This window comes from Eleutherodactylus coqui, chromosome 5, assembly GCF_035609145.1.
Source record: "Eleutherodactylus coqui strain aEleCoq1 chromosome 5, aEleCoq1.hap1, whole genome shotgun sequence".
In the NCBI taxonomy this organism is placed as follows: Eukaryota; Metazoa; Chordata; class Amphibia; order Anura; family Eleutherodactylidae; genus Eleutherodactylus; species Eleutherodactylus coqui.
The window spans coordinates 155,615,334-155,635,394 of NC_089841.1; the positions used below are offsets into that span (position 1 = coordinate 155,615,334).

Below are 20,061 nucleotides of genomic sequence, written 5' to 3' on the forward strand. Positions count from 1 at the left end.
GGGTCCGACTGCTATGTCTCAGCTGGTAGCCTGGGCTCCCTTTGCCCTTTGGACCCTTTTTCAGCCAGAGTGGCTCAGTGAACTAAAATTATAAAGCAATATTTCTGTGAGTGTTATAGAAACTTAGCAATGATACTCAATTTTTACTACTTCCTTTATCCCCCCTTTTGCCCAACAGTCATGTGACCCCCAAACTGCGGTGTTTGTCGTGGCAAGATGTCCAATCTGCTGATCATGTGACCTCCCCCTAACTTGCTGAGCCCCTTACATGGAGCATGACAGTGCCTGCCATGTGGACAAACTGCCTACTCATTTCTATAGTGCAGGTGTACTGTATGCCTCAGCTATCTTTAGCATTCCTGTTGGAATGAATATAGCAACAGCACCCATGCTGGACAACAGCTCCATTCATTCAGTGACCATTGGGACACTTATTCTTGTGATCAGTGGGGGTTCTAGCAGTAGGTTCTTCATCAATCAACTAATTATCCCATATGCTGTGGACAAAAGATAAACGTCTTTTGGTGGGTCAACCCCTTTAAGTTTACGAGACTTTCTAAATTATCTATTGACTGTTTCAGGAGTTCAATCTTTAAGATTAGATCAGTGTTGCAAACTGCTCGGCAGTAGATTGCAGCCATTCTTTTGCCTTTAATTTATATACCGGGCTCCAGGATGGTCACCAATGCACCTAAGATTGTGCAAATGGCGACAAGGTTTTTCAATCTTGTTGCCATTCGTGACTGGCCTTGCTGCCGTGCTGAGCACGTGCCTGAGCGCAAGAGATGACTCTTCTGCATGTAGCAGACACATACGCTGGGCCCAACAACTAACCCTAGAACTGCCTACCAGGAGCTGAGGGGGGCAACATCCATGTTACTTCCACATTCTGGGTCTTCTCCTTAGTACCGGCTGCCCACCTGAAGAAACAATTAATTTGAGCCACACATCTCTTAAGAAAAGAAAAATGTCATGCCCATGGTTGTGGGCTGGGGGGGAAGAGAGATAAGTGATTTGCCTATGTACGAAAAGGGAGCTTGGAAAAGACAAACCGCTTGCCTACAGATGGGGAGGGGGGGAGTGGATTTTAGCCTAGTTTATCTTTATTATGGCGCTTTTGATTGTAGTAATGTATGGGAGAGAGGGGCACTGGATGTAATTATATTGTATGGAGGGTGGTGGACTGAATGTAATTATACTGCAAGAGGGATATGGGACACTTCACACAGTAAATTTTATTTATTACTAGCTGATATACCCAGCTTCGCCCGAGTTAATTTGGTACAGGTGTTTACGTGTTGTTTGCACTGAAACTTTTATAAAGTTGAGGAACAAAATATGTATACACAGAGGAGTGTTACATTCTCCTCAGACTCCTCCCACTGCAAAATGTTCCACCTTTCCCACTGTACTCACTTTATAATTTTAAGGGTAACACCCCTTTTTATTCAAATTTAACCTCCCACTGGAGGTTTAAAAGCTTCCTCCATCCCTGCAGTTCATGGCCGCTTTCTTCTGCTCAGTAAATGCACACAGAGATGACTTAGATTCTTTTTAGTATATACACATAAAGGAGCTATAGATCGTTCTCAGTATATACACGTAGAGGAGAGGTAGATTCTTCTCAGTATACAAATCCTTTCTCTAAGCTTTAAGGTTTCTGAGAAAAGAACTATGTCAAGTATCGTGGATTTTTTCACACTTAAAATGGATTATTAAAGTTGCGACCCCTTTACTTTTCTTATTTAGGATGTAAAGAATGAATGTGGCAAATTTCTTGTTTGTGCGGTTCAGATGTGTGTTGTTAGTTACATTACATAGGGGTGCACTTACTTTTGCACTTGGCATTGAATAATCGAGTTGGGACCCCTTTACTTTTCCTATTAGGACCTAAAGAATGGTCGTGCCAAATTTCATGTTTGTACGACATTGAGAATTTAGAGAATTAGTGGCGAGTCAATGAGTGAGGGCTTTCACACACATATTACATATGTAAAAAAAAAATTTTATTTGGCTGCTAAATTTTTCAGCTTAGAAGCCAATGCCTTCCAGGTAATTTTTTAGTCTAAAGCCCTGGGAAGGGTGGTTTTACACACAGTGGGAAAATGCCACTACAAATTTAAGTGCAGTTTTTTGAGCCAAAGCCAGAAGTGGGTCCAGCATGCAGGAGGAGTATAGGTCCTTTCTTTATTTCCAGTTTCATTTTGAAACTACTTCTATCTATGGATCAGAAAAAATTTGGTGCGCAGAAAGCACATTCTGCATTTTTTTTTCCGTAGCAAAATGGATGTGCAAAATACGGAAATGTGAACAAACCTATTGAAAGGAATGGGTTTTATTCATTGCATAATGCGTGTGCGAATACACCGTGTGAAGTAGCCCTAAAGGGAGTATTGACTAATTCCGTGAAATAGTATATACTGATTTTTTTATTTTTTTTTTAACAATGCAATAATGAGTTTCTGAAAATCTTTAATTTATAGTTATCAATTTACTTATTGATCTATTTTTGAAACCGCCTGCGTAGATGAATGGTCTTCACACTTGTTTGCTCACATCGTTTCTGACAGCTCTTTTAGCATCCTCGCTGACTCAAATAGCTTGCTTTCTCCTGTATGTGTAGGGAGTAGAGATGAGCGAGCGTACTCGGAAAAGCACTACTCGCTCGAGTAATTTGCTTTATCCGAGTATCGCTGTGCTCGGGTCTGAAGATTCGGGTGCCGCTGCGGCTGACAGGTGAGTTGCAGCGGGGAGCAGGGGAGAGCGGGCGGGAGAGAGGGAGAGAAAGATCTCCCCTCCGTTCCTCCCCGCTCTCCCCTGCAGCTCCCCGCTCCGTGCCGGCACCCGAATCTTCAGGGACGAGCACAGCGATACTCGGCTAAAGCAAATTACTCGAGCGAGTAGTGCTTTTCCGAGTACGCTCGCTCATCTCTAGTAGGGAGATAAAGCTATTTTGCTATACTGCGGCAAAACGACTCTCTACTGACTATAAAAAGTAAAATTTTCAAAAACTAAGTTGTAGGCCAGTTTTCATTTTTTGCTTCTTGTTTTAATTTGAACCATATGTCGAGGAACATTAGAAAATGCAGCTACATAAGAGAAAAGTTTCCTGTTGGGGAAAAGTAGCTTTAAAGAGATAGATATTCCATCTGAGACTTTCATGGCATATTCAGTTTGCAATGAAACCCAAATCTCTTGTTGTGGCCCCCACTCCCCCCCCCCCCCCCCCGGCCTGGCTGAATGTGGTGGTGCGAACCTACGGAAACGCAAAGTGGGCTTTTCTACACTGTTTCCTCCACGTCCGTAGACATCAGTGGCGGTTACGGAAACGGCACAGCTCTGTTATTTTAATTTTTTGGAGACTGAATAAGTGAGCTGGGTCATATTTTGAAAATTAGCTCCGTCCCTGTCACGCCTCTTCTCATTGAAAATAGTGCAGGGGGTTGGAGAGGGGGTAGAGAGGGGGCGGGAGCTAAGAGCACTGCTCCTGGCTCTTTCAGCCTCCTCCCTCTGCAGAGAGAGACGCCGTATATCGGCCGGCTTGAATACCCGGCCGCTATACGGTCGTCTGAATACACCCTTAGTTCCACAAGACGTCGCTAATTCTGCAGTGGTAACCGTTTCTGCTACGAAAAAAAGACCAGCGGATTTGAAATTATGCAGATTTCAAGCCTCTATGGGGCTGCAGAATTGTCCACGCAGACTAATTCCGTCCCTTGTGAAAGGTCCCTAAGGGATCAAAGTGTGCAAAGTTCATAAATACTACAACATCTACATCAACATGAGCTTTTGTTCTCAAAAACCCTAAAAACCAAGGTCATGCAATATTTAGCTGTCATTCACAAATGTGTTAAAAGCATGTATGGCTCAGAGCAAACCACTACTATTCTACCAAAATCACATTTTTTCAGATTGCACAAGCAACTTTTATACCGTGACCTCTTCAAACAGCTGATGACTGACCCCCGCCAATCTAATATTAATGACTTATCCTGAGGATAGGTTGGCAGTATCTTATTCCTAGAAAACACTTTTAATAATTTATACACACCACTTTCATGCAACTTTGCATCAAACTTGATTATAAACAAAAAGATTGCTTGAAAATTCAAATTTGCAACTACAATGCATACTCAAGCAGACCTCTTAGGGACATTTCACACGGACCGAAATTAGGATGCATGACGCACCACAAGCTGCGGTACATCCAGCACCAAAATGCACAGACTACCTGATGAAATTGGCCTAAAACCTACTTGCAATTCTTCATCAAAATCTGCAATTAGACCTGCATTTTTGGGTTTGTTGTGCATCCTAATTCCAGCTTGTGTGAAAGGTCCCTTAGGCCACATTCACATGACCACATGTGTGCGTACAATACGCAGTAAATAGAACCCATTGTTTTCAGTGGGTTCGTTCACAGCGCGTATTTTTTGTGGGCAATTCCATCACTCAAAAAAATATGCATCATGAGCTATTTTCTTGTGCGTTGGCTCAAAATAATCATACGGAACTAATTACACTAATTGGCTATTTTAAAAACGTATAGTAAAAACAGAGCGTGATCCTTCTCAGTGAGAGAAACCAAGTAATCTTGTAGATATGATACCTTTTAATGGCTAACAAACATACATCATGCAAGCTTTCGGATCTTCTATTGATCCTTCCTCAGGCTAAAATGAGAACAATTACACTTTGCTCTACTGGCTAACACGGTACCAAAACTGAGGCGCGTGCAAAAACGCAATGCCCGATGTGTAACCGCCAATGATGTCTATGAATGTTAAGGAGTCAGTGAGTGAAAATGTTTTTTTTCCTGACTGATGAAAATCTTTTTTCTGTCAGAGACGTATTCCACATGAACATAAATACGCAGGATGAAGCTCATTGATTTCAATGAGTTCATTTATGGCTGGGATTTTTCACATTACTCTCAGCCATGTGAAAAAACCGCAGCATTCCCTATCTTGGTGCATATAACGCACTGAAATCATCCACTGAATTTAATGTGCGCACGGAATTACACAGGAAACCTGCATATTTGTGCACAAAATCAATGGGATGTCGTGTTTTTTTACGCACTTTAAAAAACTGCAGATAGACAGAAACACAGGGAATTTGCGTATTTTGGTCTATGAATGTGCTGAAATACGTAATATTGCCTTGTAAAAGAGTCCTTAGACATTCCCCTGTAGTGATGCTCGTTATCTCTATAACGGGTATTGCTAGAGAAGCAGTGAAGACTGGCCAGAGACAGGGCACGGACAGTGTACGAACTCTAAGGAGGTTTGTGCAGCCTGTTTGATGCTGTGATCCGGATGCTGGTGCACATCCTGGGTTGTAGAGTCAGTAAACAGCCTAATTAGGTACAGAGGGGCGATTAAAAGAGGAAGAGCTCATCTTCTAAAGACTTTTCTGATGGAAAGAAAAAGACCCTCGTATGTGACAAAGATTTTGTCCAGTTTGCCTGCTACTGCAATGGCCGTATTCCAGTCCCATTTACCAGAATTAGTCTATTGATTGTGAGAAATGATACTATCATCAGCTAAAGAGTATTCTTATAGCCTAGCACTGTGGGTGAGTAAGGGTGCATTCACACAGGGCGCTTGCAATGCGGTAAAAACAGTACCAAAAACTGCATCAGAAGAAACGCATGCGCTTAGGCACAATTTTGCAGCTTTTTTGCTGTTTTTTCCAGCGAATGCAACAAAAATACATGCACATTTTTTTCCACTGCAGTTCTTCTCACTATATCAAAACCACCCCATGTGAATGCACCCTTAAGTTACATTTGTTTTCTGCTGAGAAATCATTTGGTTCTTCACGGTGATTTGTCTATACTTACTTTTCTGTATAAGGGCTTATTCACATGGGTGTATATCGGTCGGTTTTCACGCCCCAGCCGATATATGCTGCCCCTCTGATGCATTAGTTTACAATGCATCAGTGCACAGGGGAGTATCTCCGCAGCGTAAAAGTGCCCGGCCAGGCGGCAGCTACATTGACTCCTATGGGAGCCAATGACAGGTGCAGGAGAAGGGAGTTTAGCAGCGTGACTGCTAAACTCCGTCTTCCTTCTCTTTTCCTCTCTGCCCCATGCTGCTGTTTGCAATGGGAGGGGTGGGATAGGGGTGGAGCTAAGGCCCTCCCCCACTCATTGCAAACAGCGGCAAGGGGCGGAAGCTCAGCACACTAGCTCCCACCCAAACCCGCCCCACCTCTTTCCTTTGCAGAGAGCCTGTGAGGGGGAGGGTAGGGCTGTGTCCCCCTGCCAGACGACATATATGTTGGCCTGTGCATCACACGGTAGCGTATATCGGCCGGCCGATATACGCTTGTGTGAATAAGCCATATGTAGCAGTTGCTGTGTTTTTACTGTAAACTTCAGGGCTCTGTTCTCAGCTCTATTTGGGTTGTTATGTAGACAACTATCTTTCTAGCATATTATAAAAGTCTAATTTGTGTTCAGCACAGAGAATTGTAGCACAAAGCACAACATTTTAATGTAACTGGAGAAGCTGTAAACAAACCAGGTTGCCTAACTTCAAGGTTCAGACTGTCATTTAATGGGTAGATTGCAAGGTCATTGAGTGATGAAGCCACATAATCTAATATCCGCTAAGAAGTACTTGTCTCAGCAGATCATTAAAGAGAACCTGTCATCAATTGGATCATGAACTGCACTAGTGCTACACAGGAATAGTAATGGCTTCCTAAGGCCTCATTTACATGAGCGTATTTGTGCACTGTATTACCATGCGTAATATGGATAGCATAAACCCCATTGATTTGCATTTGGATATTCCCCAAAAAATTGCAGTATGTCTTATTTTGGTCTGTATTTGGGCTTATTCAGACGACCGTATATAGGCCGTGTATTCACGCCGGCCGATATACGGCGTCCCTCTCTGCAGGGGGAGGAGGCTGGAAGAGTTGGGAGCAGTGCACTGAGCTCCCGCCCCCTCTCCGCCCCTCAGCACTATTTGCAATGAGTGGAGTTCGGACAGGGGCGGAGCTAATGCCTGGAACTTAGCACCGCCTCCGTCTCGCCTCCTGTCATTGCAAATAGTGCAAAGTGGCGGAGAGGGGGCGGGAGCTCTGGGCACTGCTCCCGGCTCTTCCAGCCTCCTCCCCCTGCAGAGAGGGACGCCGTATATCGGTCAGCGTGAATACCCAGCCGATATACGGTCATCTGAATAAGCCCTTAAAGCCCAAAATTGTCCATTATAGTCAATGGATCATGTAACTACATAGTGAATATGTGTGATACATGTGTATTCACTGTGTAATTATGCACAAAAGCAGGAGAAATTTATGGGGCCTTCCTGCGTTTTTTGTTTGAGTGAAAAGAAAAAGGATATGCGCACAAAAAAGAAATCAGAAGGATCAAATACACAGTAAATAAATGCAGTTTCAGTCCATAAAAACGCTGCGTAGTCCATGAATTGAAACCGCATACGTCCGTGTGAATGGATGTATTTTTCACAGGCTTTTTTTTTAACTTGGACTATTGGAGAATCTTTTTGGCGCAACTTTTAAATCACCCATTTGCAAGTAGATTTAGTCCAGATTCACACAAGCATATGCATATTTGCGCATCGGGTGTTGTGTATTGTGCGCGCAACTGCATTGTTTGCACACCCCCCAAAAATGTGCTGATACTCTCAGCCATTGAAATGGCCAAATAATTTATAGAGTTCAAGATGTGTCCATTACCGGAGCATGCTGCATATTTTTTTTTGGGCACAACTGAATTCCGCACACCAAATACGCGCATATGAATGAACCAATTGAAATCCATGGGCTCTATATTCTGTGTATTGCGCCGCAGATCTGGCCTTATGAAGAGGAAATATTCATGTATATTCAGTCATATCTTCTTATGTTTACCTTGTTAGACCATTTTGCCTTCAGGGTACCTTCACACAAGACGTTTCAGGTGCAGACAATCTGCTACAGAATTTGTTACATTTCTGTAGATGGCTGAAGTTAATGAGCTTTTTTCCGTGCGGATTTTCCTCTACAGAATGTTTAGCATTCTTGTGATACGCTACTAGCTTCTGCTTTTAAGGTCACACCAGCAAATTTTATTATCAAACAGCAACTCAGATTTTCAAGTGGATTCAGAGCGTTTCCGCAGCAGACAAGCTGCAAAAAACACAACATTACTCTATTTGTGAATTATAGTGTGCCTCTTTTTTATGTAACCCATTGATCTCCCTGGCAAAAAGCCTCTGCAGATACGCTCGGTTTCTGAAACATAAATGAACCTACAACGGATTCGGAATCCACAGTGTTTTTCAAATGTCATACTTTTTTGCAGCAGAAATAATTCGCAACGTGTGAAGGAGATTTGTAAGATGTCATTCACTTGCCTTGTACTTTAAACGCTGCGGAAATTCCATGGCATTTACTGCCTGTGTGAAGGCAGCCTAAGGATTCACTCAGACAAGGGTATTCAGCCTGGGTATTACGCGCTTACGTGTAGTATGCAGTACGCAGCGAATATGCATGTAACGTATATTTACAGTGGGTTTTTTGTAACCAGACTTAGTAATGGTGCGTAATACGCGTGAAAAACACAGGTCTGAATGGCTCAATGTAAATAGCTTTTAGCACTTCATATTGGAAGCGCAAAAAACGTGCGTAATATGCACTTGTTTGAGTGAGCTGGAAAGCCGGCTTAACACTAGTGTATTTGCAATGTGTAGATGGAACACATTGATTTAATTAAGTTTGTTCACATGAGCGTATTTAATGTGCGCATGCTCTTTCTGCTTATTTGAGCACCAAAGATTCCCATAAAAGTCAATGGAGGGTAAGCAAATTTGCGTGCAATATGTAAGAAGATGCGTGAAACACTGCATAATTGCCCTGGAAAAAACACATCTGGAACTAATTAGCCATTTCAATCTGTGCTTGCATTTAACGCGGGCAGATGAACATGCCCTGCGGGCAGAAAGGGTCCGGTAATAGACACTTGACACATGCACAAAAAAGCTATGTTCATTGCGCAAAATACATCGCACTAAGACACGTGCAATCTTACGCTAATTTGAAGCCGACTCAAGGTTATATTCACACAAACGCATTTGTGCAGTGACTAGAACTAGAGATGAGCGAGCGTACTTGGTAAGGACAGATACTCGAGTGAATATCATCCTTACAGAGTACCTGCCAGCTCGCCCGCAAAGATTCGGGTGCCGGAGGGGGGCAGGGAGAGGCGGGGGAGAACGGGTGGGAGATCTTTCTCTCTCTTCCCCCCGCTCCCTTCTGCTCACTCCCGCAACACAGCGCTCACCCACGCCGGCACCCGAATCTTTGTGGGCGAGCAGGTAGGTACCCGGTAAGGACGATACTCGCTCGAGTATCTGTCCTTACAGAGTACGCTCGCACATCTCTAACTAGAACCCATTGATTCAATGTTAGTTTACATGAGTGTATTTTGCATGTGCATTTCATTTGCAGCATGTTCTACTTTTGCGCGTTTTGCGCTCGAACATAGCACATATTAAACTCATTTAACTTAATTGCCTATTGAAATTAATGGGAGCATGCTTGCATACAAAGACGCAAGCCCATCACGCTTACCTGAAGTGATAGAAAAAATACTGCCACTCTTCCATCCTTGCTGATCAGTGGGGTTCTAGCGCAGAGTACTGTGCATTTATAACTTGTAATCATATAGCTCACAAGACAAAATCACGGACTTTCCTAACAAGAAGTGCCTGGGTGCACTGCTACATGTGGATACACTGAAAGGAACTGCAAGCTACGGTCACTAAGGGTACACGCACATGGATTGCAATGCTGTGTCACTTATTCCTTGCTGTATGTTTTTATAAAATCAATTTCTCTTCTTCCGCGGAAGCCAAGGTTATCGTTCTCGATATTCATGAGTGACAGGCTAACCCCGCCCTCCATCTCTAATTGACAGCTGTCTTCCTATACCGTGAAAGCCGCCAATCAAAGATGGGAGCATCATGAGCTCATGAATATTGTAGATTATACTCCACACACATCATTATCGGGGCTATCTTGTTCCGCTTGTATGGCATCAGTGATTTTATGAAAAGCACAGCAAGAAATAAAGTAAGAAACCCAGTTTTCGAATCGGGGTCTTTTGTCACTAGTTTATGCTGCCCTCAGATAAAGGCAATGTAGCTACACACCGGACCCAAGCCCAGATAAATAGGGAGGGGTGGAGAAAGCGATGGCAAACTATTCCACTATTTCTGTCAAAATGCATCAAGGTTCACAGCCAGACAAGGTTAAGAAAGCAAGGAGACCGATAATCCATAAAGTGACTGAAAGTCAGCCTCCACTGAATAGATAATCATCATTTGGAAATGCAGATTAATCTGCGGGCAGCAAGGTATAGAGCAAGTAGGAGCTGAGCAGATCTCGGAGAATAGATGAACATCTAATATTTGTAGACAGTTGTAGAACTATTAATTATTTAAAAGCCTCTGCTTGTTCTGGGATTAGAAGCCCAGTGGGTGATCCTACCAGAGTGATGGGCAGCTACCTCCTTATAAGTGTGCTTACAGAGATGGCTGTCAATAACCACAATCCGTGTGCTAGAAAAATTATTTTGTGAAATGACTTTTTGTGAGACTTTTCTAAGTCTAGGCTACAAAACAAAATGTGGCACATGATGGGATACATTGTTGCCACACAGTGATGCCATAGTAAAATGATTGGTGTGGGACATGGCGCAGCTGGAACTCCACACTGTTGCAGGTGGTGTAGTCACTACTGCAGGCATTTTTTCACTTCAGTTTTATATACAATGCATCAGTTTTTATATACATTTAAAAAAACATTTCTCAAAATGAATATTTATTAAAAATGCAGTTTTACAGTACTATAGCATGACAGATTTCAGTTAATCTAGCAATGGGTAAGATGTATAGTTTTTCTTACAGTATGTGGATCACGTTGTGTGGGTGTGGATGGAGAGAAGCTTGGACTGCAACTTCATTTTATAGTCCAGTCTTCGTTGTCTACTTTGGAGCATATTTTTGCTTTGTTGTAGTGACCGGCATTTTCTTTTCCATTTTACTCACTGTTTTAGAACAGGAAATTTTATAAATCTACTTCAAAAATAATGAAAGAGGATATAAGAAATTTCAGGTCAGAAGAGAGACTCTTTTATAACTTGTGGATGTATAATGCATTGTAAACCCGCACAAATTGCATTGCTAACTGTTCCCCTGGCATCGGTAGTAATCTCAGTGCTTTTCTGTGCTAGAGGCTTGCATCCCTTATCATGCATCTCATTTTACAGCCCCTGATCACTTAGCATTTGCTTAGAATTGTAATGCATAATGAACATGACTGTGGAAAGCCATTGGTTTCAGCGTATAACCCCAGATGTACTTTCTGTTGTGAAATGTGGGATTGATTTGGCAAGGGAGAGTGTACATTTCATTTATACAATCAATGTCTAATAGAACATTATTGTTTTTCCTCTGTTCTTTGCAAATTGCTTATTATTTATATGTTTCAGTCCTTCAGACATAATAGGTGTGAGTGCAATGCATTTCCCAGGGATTCACATGATGTTTTGTTTTCTATCCTTAGGCACTTAATTTGCTATCTGCTAAACATATCTGAACTACTAATTTTTAAAACCTGAAAATGTGAATGCACTGGACCAGAGATGCAGCAAAAACACGTTTCCATCCCTGCTCCCCTCACCTGATTGCCTGTTACATTCTGGAGGTCTTCTTAGTCACTTCCATGATGTGCAACTGCCTGTCTGATGCTTACCAGACACCATTTTGAGATTGATGTTAAACTGAAAGTTAAAAAAAAATCAATCTCATGATGTATTAGCAAATATTATACTATTCTGCTTCCTGGGGGACAGTTTAATTATCATTACCTTCTGTATTCACCTATATAAGCTACAGATCATAGTATACAACCAGGATCAAGGGCTGTGATGTCCTCTATTATAACTGTGTGGTTATCATCCATAACCATGATAGGAGTGTCTGCAACTCCTTTTAAGGTCTCCCCCACAGAGGCGTTTGCAGAAACGCAGTGTTTCTCAACGCTGCGTTTACTGCTGTTTCAGCAGCGCTGGTATGCGTTATGCCAGCATTTTGGCTGCGTTTTCAGTGCAGCTGAAAAGAAAAAATAAATCCATACTCACGTAGGCGGTGTCGTCTGTGTCCCCGCCGGTGTTCTCCCGTAGTGCTGGGTACTTGTCAAGCCGACAGAGGATCTTTAACGTGGTTAAAGAGTACCTGCACTTGTACTTCGAAGCCCCCCAGTTCTGTCTGCCATTTTTGGCTCCTGGCAGTCAATAAGGCCAATCCGTGTAAAGCCGGCTGGCGCATTTTCCACATAGAAGCTGTGTCATTCATGAATTGTCAAGTCTATTATTATTTTCTATGACTTGGATTTCAATATCTGCAAAAAAAACCATTCAATATAATGCTCAGATAGTTGTGATTTGGGCGCAGAATCCATGCTGAAATTGCGCTGTGTGATCGGGGCCTGACAGTGTGCTGAGATCTTGGGATTTCAGTGCACAGGTGTAACATTAGTGAAGGGGAATTTATAACATTTATGTCTGTGAATTTAGATCTTGCTTTTGGAGAATTGCAGAATTCACTATATGTTGGTAGTAATAAATAGACTGGTGATATTTTTCCAAAGAGTGTGTGGGGGAGGGGCATGAGAAAAAGACCATGCCTTTAAATTTATTTGTATAATCAATTTGTTATTATGTTTGAGCTTGATAGCATATCTCACGCACGCTGTCATGGCAGTCTAACAAATTTTTTTTTTTTTTTTAAATTCCCCGCTTTGTCTCATAGCAGCGTTGTATATTCAACACTGCACAAATGTATTGCGTATGTACCGCATTGAATATGCAACCTGTAGAGAACATAATACCTGGTAAAATAGAATATGCTGCATTCTTTTTTTGCGCAGGTACTATACACATTGACCATTCTCAAGTGTGAATGAATCTATGAAAATCAATGTACTTTCATTGACTCCATTCACTGTGTAATACACGATGTAAATACGTTTGTGGGAATGAGCCCTTACTAGAGTGCCTCCTCTTCATACACTGTTGATGGATAGTTTCCTGTTAGCGTGATTTTACATGCAGGTTGTTTTTATCTCCTAAAATGCAGTTTTTAAGCCAAAGGTGGCTAATGCAGGAATAAGAGGAGTGTAAGGCTAGCTTCACACAGGCGAGCGTAATATGGGGCCGTGAATCATGGTCCCCTATCGCGCTCGCCAACATGTGAATTTCCTGTGGATGCAAGCCTTTTTTTATTTCAAAAACAGCCTGGCATCACTCAGGGGAAGAAGCGATCCTCCACCGCGGCTGACAGGATTGTGGAGTTTCCCCCCATTGTTTTTAATGGCAGACGTCGCATCGGGTGCCCCAAGCATGTGGTGCGATGTGAGAGCACGCAGAAAGATAGAACATGCCACAATTTGATTTCCGCATCGCTCATGCGTACGACCACATTCAAAAGAGTGGGGTTCAAATTTGTGCGAGATTTGTGTGTCTCACAATGCACAAATCTCGTGTGATTTTTCTCGCCCGTGTGAAGGCAGCCGAAGTTCTTCCTTTATATTTCCCATACCCTTGAATCCTTTTGCTCAAAACGTTGCATCAACAACTGCCACAAAAACCAGTGTGTAAAAAACCTCCCTAGAGCTATGTTCACATGGGGCGGATCATCTGTGCGCAATTTACACACAAAACCCACTGCATTTACAGTCTTTCCTTGCAATTGGACAGAACTTGTGTGTGAAAACTGTGTGAACAACAAATACTGGGACAGATAGTAGTCATTGTTATAGGCCAGATCCATCAGTGCTCATCAGTCCTGACATCACTTTTGTCATTGAAGTGCGCCCATCATTTCACTCTCCCTTCATAGGTACTCTATGCTGCCATACAGAGATGCACTTTTTATGGCAGTTTTTCTTTTTTTTTTTTAAACTGAAGCCAGAAATGGATTCAAAGGGAATAGTAAATAAAAAGAAAGAACCTGTACTTCTCCTCCCTGTTGGACCCACATTTGGCTTTGGCTCACAAAACCCCATCAAAGACTGCAGTGGCAGTTTTCCAAAAGATGCTGTACGTGAGACCATCCTACTACTGTATATATGAAATCACAGGCTTATGTAGGTACCGTACTGTTGTATTACAGCTCCGCACTATTTGTCATTACTTTATAAAACCAGATTAGTTGTTAAACAAGAAAATGTGACCTTAAAGTCCCCCCCCCCCCAGTTGTAAAGAGAAATTATTAGTGTAAGAATCTACAAAATAATTGTATCTCTTAATTATGTAATTGAAAATTCAGCTTTTAAACAGCAGCAGTAATGTGCCGCGGGCCACCAAGCACTAGACTACTATGCAGTAGGAGACGGAGCTTTCTAGGTCTTCAGTATGTGAGCTAATGCTGTAATTTGTAACGTGATCCTACAGTGCTATAGTAGCATTCATAGTAGCAGCAATGTGGACGAGCTTTTATAAAGCTCATCCTCATGCTATAGAAAAAAATCTGCGCTAAATCATTGCGGAAATTGACACGTGGTGCAGAATATACATCTGCGGTATGTCCATTTTAGCAGCAGATTTACAGTACAGACTACACCTGTTTAAATCCGCACCAAATGCTTAATCTGCAGTGAATCTGTCCCGTGTGGACATGGCCTAATATATTCATTTAAATCTCGTTCTGGGCTTAGAGGTCCAGTGTGCGGTCATATCAGTGATTGACAGCTGTGTATGACACTACATAAGGAGCTGTCAGTCACTGATGGGACCTCCCATTGGACCCCTAAGCCCAGAACGAACAGAATTGAAAATAAATAAAATACAAGTTAGAGCTCACTCACATGAGAGTATTTTCTGGTGGATTTCGACCATATTTTGGAAGATCCACAAATGTCTGCAACTGCATGCAAATGCAATTTGTGTTTTTAAAAAAGTTTGTCTTAGTTTTTTTTTAAACCCCCTCAGTGACTGGCCTATCGTGTTTTTACGTCATGCAGATGCAGGACGTGTATGAAGGTAGATCACGGGGGGACCTCCCTTCATACATCCTGGGTGCTGGCTGTTTCTTACAGCTGACACCCGGCAGCAATAGCTGTGATGAGCCGCAGGGCTCATCAGAGCTGTTAACCTTTTAAATGCCGCTGTCAATTCTGATAGCGGCATTTAAATCCCCCGAACGAAAAAATATTTTAAAAATTATTGCGCGCAGAAGATGGTGGCAGAAAATAATTTTAAAACATTTAACTAGCTTTGAAAATAAATACAAGTAGTACAGCAAGAAAACAAAAAAAAACCTAGAAGTTTGGTATCTTAGTAATCGTACTGACCCATAGAATAAAGTTATTGTGGCAGTTTGTGCGCCGTAGAAACAAGGCGCACCGAAAGATGGCGGAATGTTTATTTTTTTTCTATTTCTCTCAAATTAGAATTTTTAAAACATTTTTTAATACAGTATAAGATGCATTAAATAGGACCATTGAAAAATACAACTTGTCTCACAAAAAACAATCCCTCATGCAGCTACGTCGATGGATAAATAATGGAGTTATGTTTTTTTAAAAGCAGAAGGAAAAAACGAAAACGGAAAATAGCTTTGTCACTAAGGGGTTAAGATGCAGACTGTATTTTCAAAATAACAGCAGGCTCTATGGCATATTACAGAACTTTTCACTATCGAAAGCACTGGAATATGTTCAAGGGCTTATTCACATGAGCGTATATTGGCCACTGTTAACGGCTGCCCGATATACGCTACCATCTGATGCATTGGATTCCAATACATCAGATCACACAGGCATATTCCCACAGCGTAAAAGCATCCGGCAGGAAGGATAGTCCTGGAACTATCTTCCTGGCCAGACTATGGCCATTGCCATAGACTCCTATGGTCGCTGCCATAGACTCCTATGGTCGCTGCCATAGACTCCTATGGGAGCCAATGACCGTGACTGGAGAAGGGAGGTGGTAGGGAGTATAGCAGCGGGACTGCTAAAGTCCCTCCCCCTTCTATTCTCCACCCCTTGCCACTGTTTGCGACGGGAGGGGGCGGGATGTGGGCAGAACTAAGCCCCTCCCCTCCCATTGCTGGTTGCGGGGAGGGGGCGGGTGCTTAGCTTCACCCCTGCCCATTGCAAACAGCCGGAGAGCAGAAGAGACAGCTTAGCAAGCTGTCTTCCCATGCCTGATGGCATATACGTCAAGCCCGTGCATCACATGGTAGCGTATGCTGGCCGTGAAAATGCCGGCCGATATACGCTCGTGTGAATAAGCCCTAAAATACATAATATGTGCTACTTTTGTCCACTTTTGGCTGTATATTTGCATTCTTTGGTATTACTTTCTTTTGAACAAATACAAATCTGCATTTGACCAGTAGAAAATAAAACCAATGAAAGTAAATCCTGATGCAAATTCATCTGTAATACATCCATATTACAGAAACATACAAATACGCTCGCCTAAATGAGTACTTAGGCTTAGGATTTTTTTTTTCTTAAACAAGAATTGCAAAAAATAGTACATAGTGATTTTTTTCAAACTTGAATGAATTGGTTTGACAGAAAAATCGCTTGTTGAATTAACCCATTCATATAAATGTGTTCTTTTCCTGTACGAGTTCTGTCTATCTCAGAATTGGACAGAACTTGCACAGAAAAATCACCCATGTGAATATACACTTAGGCCAGGCTGACACTAGCGTAACTGCATGCTGAGTTTTGTAGCAAAGCGACAACCTTTAGGTGCTTTATTTCTTGTTTTGTTACATCCACGTGGAACATAAATGGCGTGGATATCCTGTTCTAAAATTCCACAATCTTTACAATTGCAGTGAAGTACATGAGATTTAAAGGGAACCTGTAAACTAAGTTGGGGAGGTGACAGGGAGCCAATATTTTGTATACTCTTCCGCTCTGTGGTTCCAGCACTGTCACCTATTGGAGAGCGTGTGCACAGCAATCTGAAGAAGGGTCAGCGTGTGAGTGGCATCATGAGAACCAGGAAGCGGGTGGAAAAAAAAAAAAACATTGCGTCTCCTCGTCACCTCCCCTAACAGTGCCATAGCTTGGTGCTGGATGCAGGTGACAGATTCCCTTTTAAATAAATCTCATCTATGCACTGACGAAACAATTCACAGAAGATCTGCAGCTTATCGATTTATGCTGCAGATTTTCAGTGCAGAATTAATCTGTGGCAATGCAAAGCTACGGCCAATCTGCACTGCGTTATGGCACTTAACGCACCACATCACCTATTGCAATGATGGAGTGTTTTAAAAACGCTGTTGATCGTGGCGTTTAAAAACACAGCGTTTTTCAAAACGCCTTTGTGAGACTGGCCGTAAGCATTGCGTTGCGGAATCCGGAGTGGGTGTCTGTCTCCGAATTCCGCATCAAATACCTTTTATAGCATACTATGGAAAAGCAGTTTTTCCTGCCCACAAGCGAAAGTCAATTGCGATTTTTACACTCATGGATGGAAAAAAAATGCAGCATGTTCTATTTGAAGGCGGATTCCGTGCGGACGGCTTCCATATCAATGAAAGCTGTCCGACCCGTGGCACTTCCGCAATCATCATTGCAAAAAAGTCGCAGGATCTGCGTCACAGCCTGACGATGGCGTGGCATTATCTGTACTGTGCATGTCCGACGGCTCGCTGGCCGGCAAATCCTCAATACAGAATTGAAGAATCCGGACAGGTACGCAATGGTCACCTGCCGGGCATCAGGTGTGATCCCGCTGTGGGATTCTGCATGTGAAATCCGATCCAGTCGTGTGCAGGTGGGCTTGCTTTGGATTTTCCGCTGCAGAATATTCTCAGTGGATCTGTCTTGTGTGGTGTGTGTGTGTGTGTGTGTGTGTGAATATAGTCAGATGTTTGAGGTATATTTTCTAAATTTGTTACTTTAGATATTTTCACAATGTTTTCAAATATATTCATGTATACAACGAAATATGATGCAACTGAATGCCAACTATATGTTTCTCATAGATCCATTTGTTTTTGGTTCTGTTACCGTATCTGTGCAGTAGCCTTAGCCCTTGTACCATATCTATACAGTATGATCGCTCATCTCTAATCATCTATTTACTAAGATTGATTTAGTTACTGTATATGTAGTAAGCTCAGTTCTGTTACTATATCTATGCAGTAATATTGGTTCTGATACAGTATTTATGTAGCAAGCTTAGTTCTGGTATTGTATCTATGTAATCAGATATGGTGCCAGAACATATCTATGTAGCAAATTTGATTCTGGTAACGCATTAACATATTAAGATTTGTTTTGGTCCTGTATCTATGTAGTAAGTGTGTTTCTGTTACCATATCTATGTAGTAAGCTTGGTTCTGGTATTGGATCTATGCAGTAAACTTGATACTGGTATTGTATTTATGCTGTCAGTTTGGTTCTGGTACAGTATATAGTAAGCTTTGTTCTACAACTGTACGTATGCTAAATAGGATAAGGGTGGAAACACATGGTGTGGCTTGGCACATGCGGCGGTAGACGGCAACACCATTTTGTCGGTGACTTGTCCGGTCGGTACGGTTGGCTACATGTGGCCAGTTGCACTGTGTTTCTATCCTTAGGCCAAGCTCACACGGCCATAATTAACTACATGCCGCTGCGAGAGACGTGTGTACGTCACGCAGCAAGCACACGATAATGCATACTCGCTGCGTGCCGCCAGTCACCATGTACTATCCTGGCGTATATGTGCATGTAATACACAGAGATAGAACATGCTGCGATTTTTATAATTTTTTTTTTAAATGCACATCTTTTGCATGCAAAATAACAACCCGCATAGAGTGGTGTGAGCCGGGCCTTAATAACACGAGCGGGAGCCGCAGCGGAATCTGACTGTGCCCGGATGGCATCGCTGTGTACCTCCATCTGTACTGCAGATGGTTCGCCGTCTGACATGCGCAGTACAGATTTTTTTCCCCTTTTATACGCCTGCTTTTCCCGTGTAATCCGCGGCCCGTCCACCTTCCATTGACTTCAATGGAAGCCGTCCGTGCGGGAACTGCAGGAAAGTGGCGCATGCTGCGGTTGTATTTTGGTCAGCAGAAACCGCAAATAGGTTTCCGCTCGTGTGCATGAAGAATCATTTTTCCATAGCAGCTATGGGGGGTTATTGCTGCGAACCTGGAGGCGGGCGCCCAATTCGGATTCCGCAGCAATAATCCGCCTGTGTGCGTGAGGCCTTAGGCCTCATGTCCACGGGGAAAATCAGATCCGCTGCAGATTCTACATGTAGAATCTGCAGCGGGTCCCTCCTGCCCCGCGGACATGAGGGCTGAAAATAGCAATTTAAAAGCATTTACCTATCCGTAGCGGGCGGCGAAGGTCAGCTGTTCCTCACGGCCGGATCTTCATTTTCGGCCGGCGGATGAATTCCTGACGCCGGCGGCACGTCGTCGACGTGCCGCGCGCATGCGCCGGGCACATCCGCCGAGCCGAAGCAAGGGAGATGCGGCCGTGAGGAAGAGCAGAGCTTCGCGGCCCCGCTGCGGGTGAGTAAATGCTTTTAATTCCTATTTTAGGTCTCCCGCGGATCCGGACGGCTTCCATAGGCTTCAATAGAAGCCCGCGGGAGCCGTCCCCGCGGGAGACCCGCATGAAAATGGAGCATGGTCCAGATTTTTTCATGCTCCATTTTTTTTTAAATGCCTTTTATTGACGATCCGCGGGTATTTATGTACCCGCGGGTGGTCAATGCATCCCTATGTGGTGCGGATCCGCGCGCGGGAGATCCGCTGCGGATTTTAAATGTCATTTTGCCCGTGGACATGGGCTAGTGGTGCGGCTGGACTTGCCTCCAGGCTACAATTTGCTAACTAGCCCCTGCCTCCTGGGGTCTGAAGCTAGACTACCCGGCAGGGCCGCCTCGGTGTACCGCCTGCCGCCATTGTTCCACCACCGGACAGCGCTTCTTTATTTTGTTCCGCTTGATATGCATTTCTTGGCAGAGCGGCCCCGTGACCCTCGGCGTGAGGGCGGCCGGTC

The 20,061-nt window shown here is 43.1% G+C and overlaps 1 protein-coding gene across 7 annotated transcripts in view; it reads left to right on the forward strand.

The window, feature by feature from the left end:
- Positions 1-20,061, forward strand: part of FBRSL1 (fibrosin like 1) — a 528,725-nt gene that overhangs the window by 61,864 nt on the left and 446,800 nt on the right. The window lies entirely within an intron of this gene.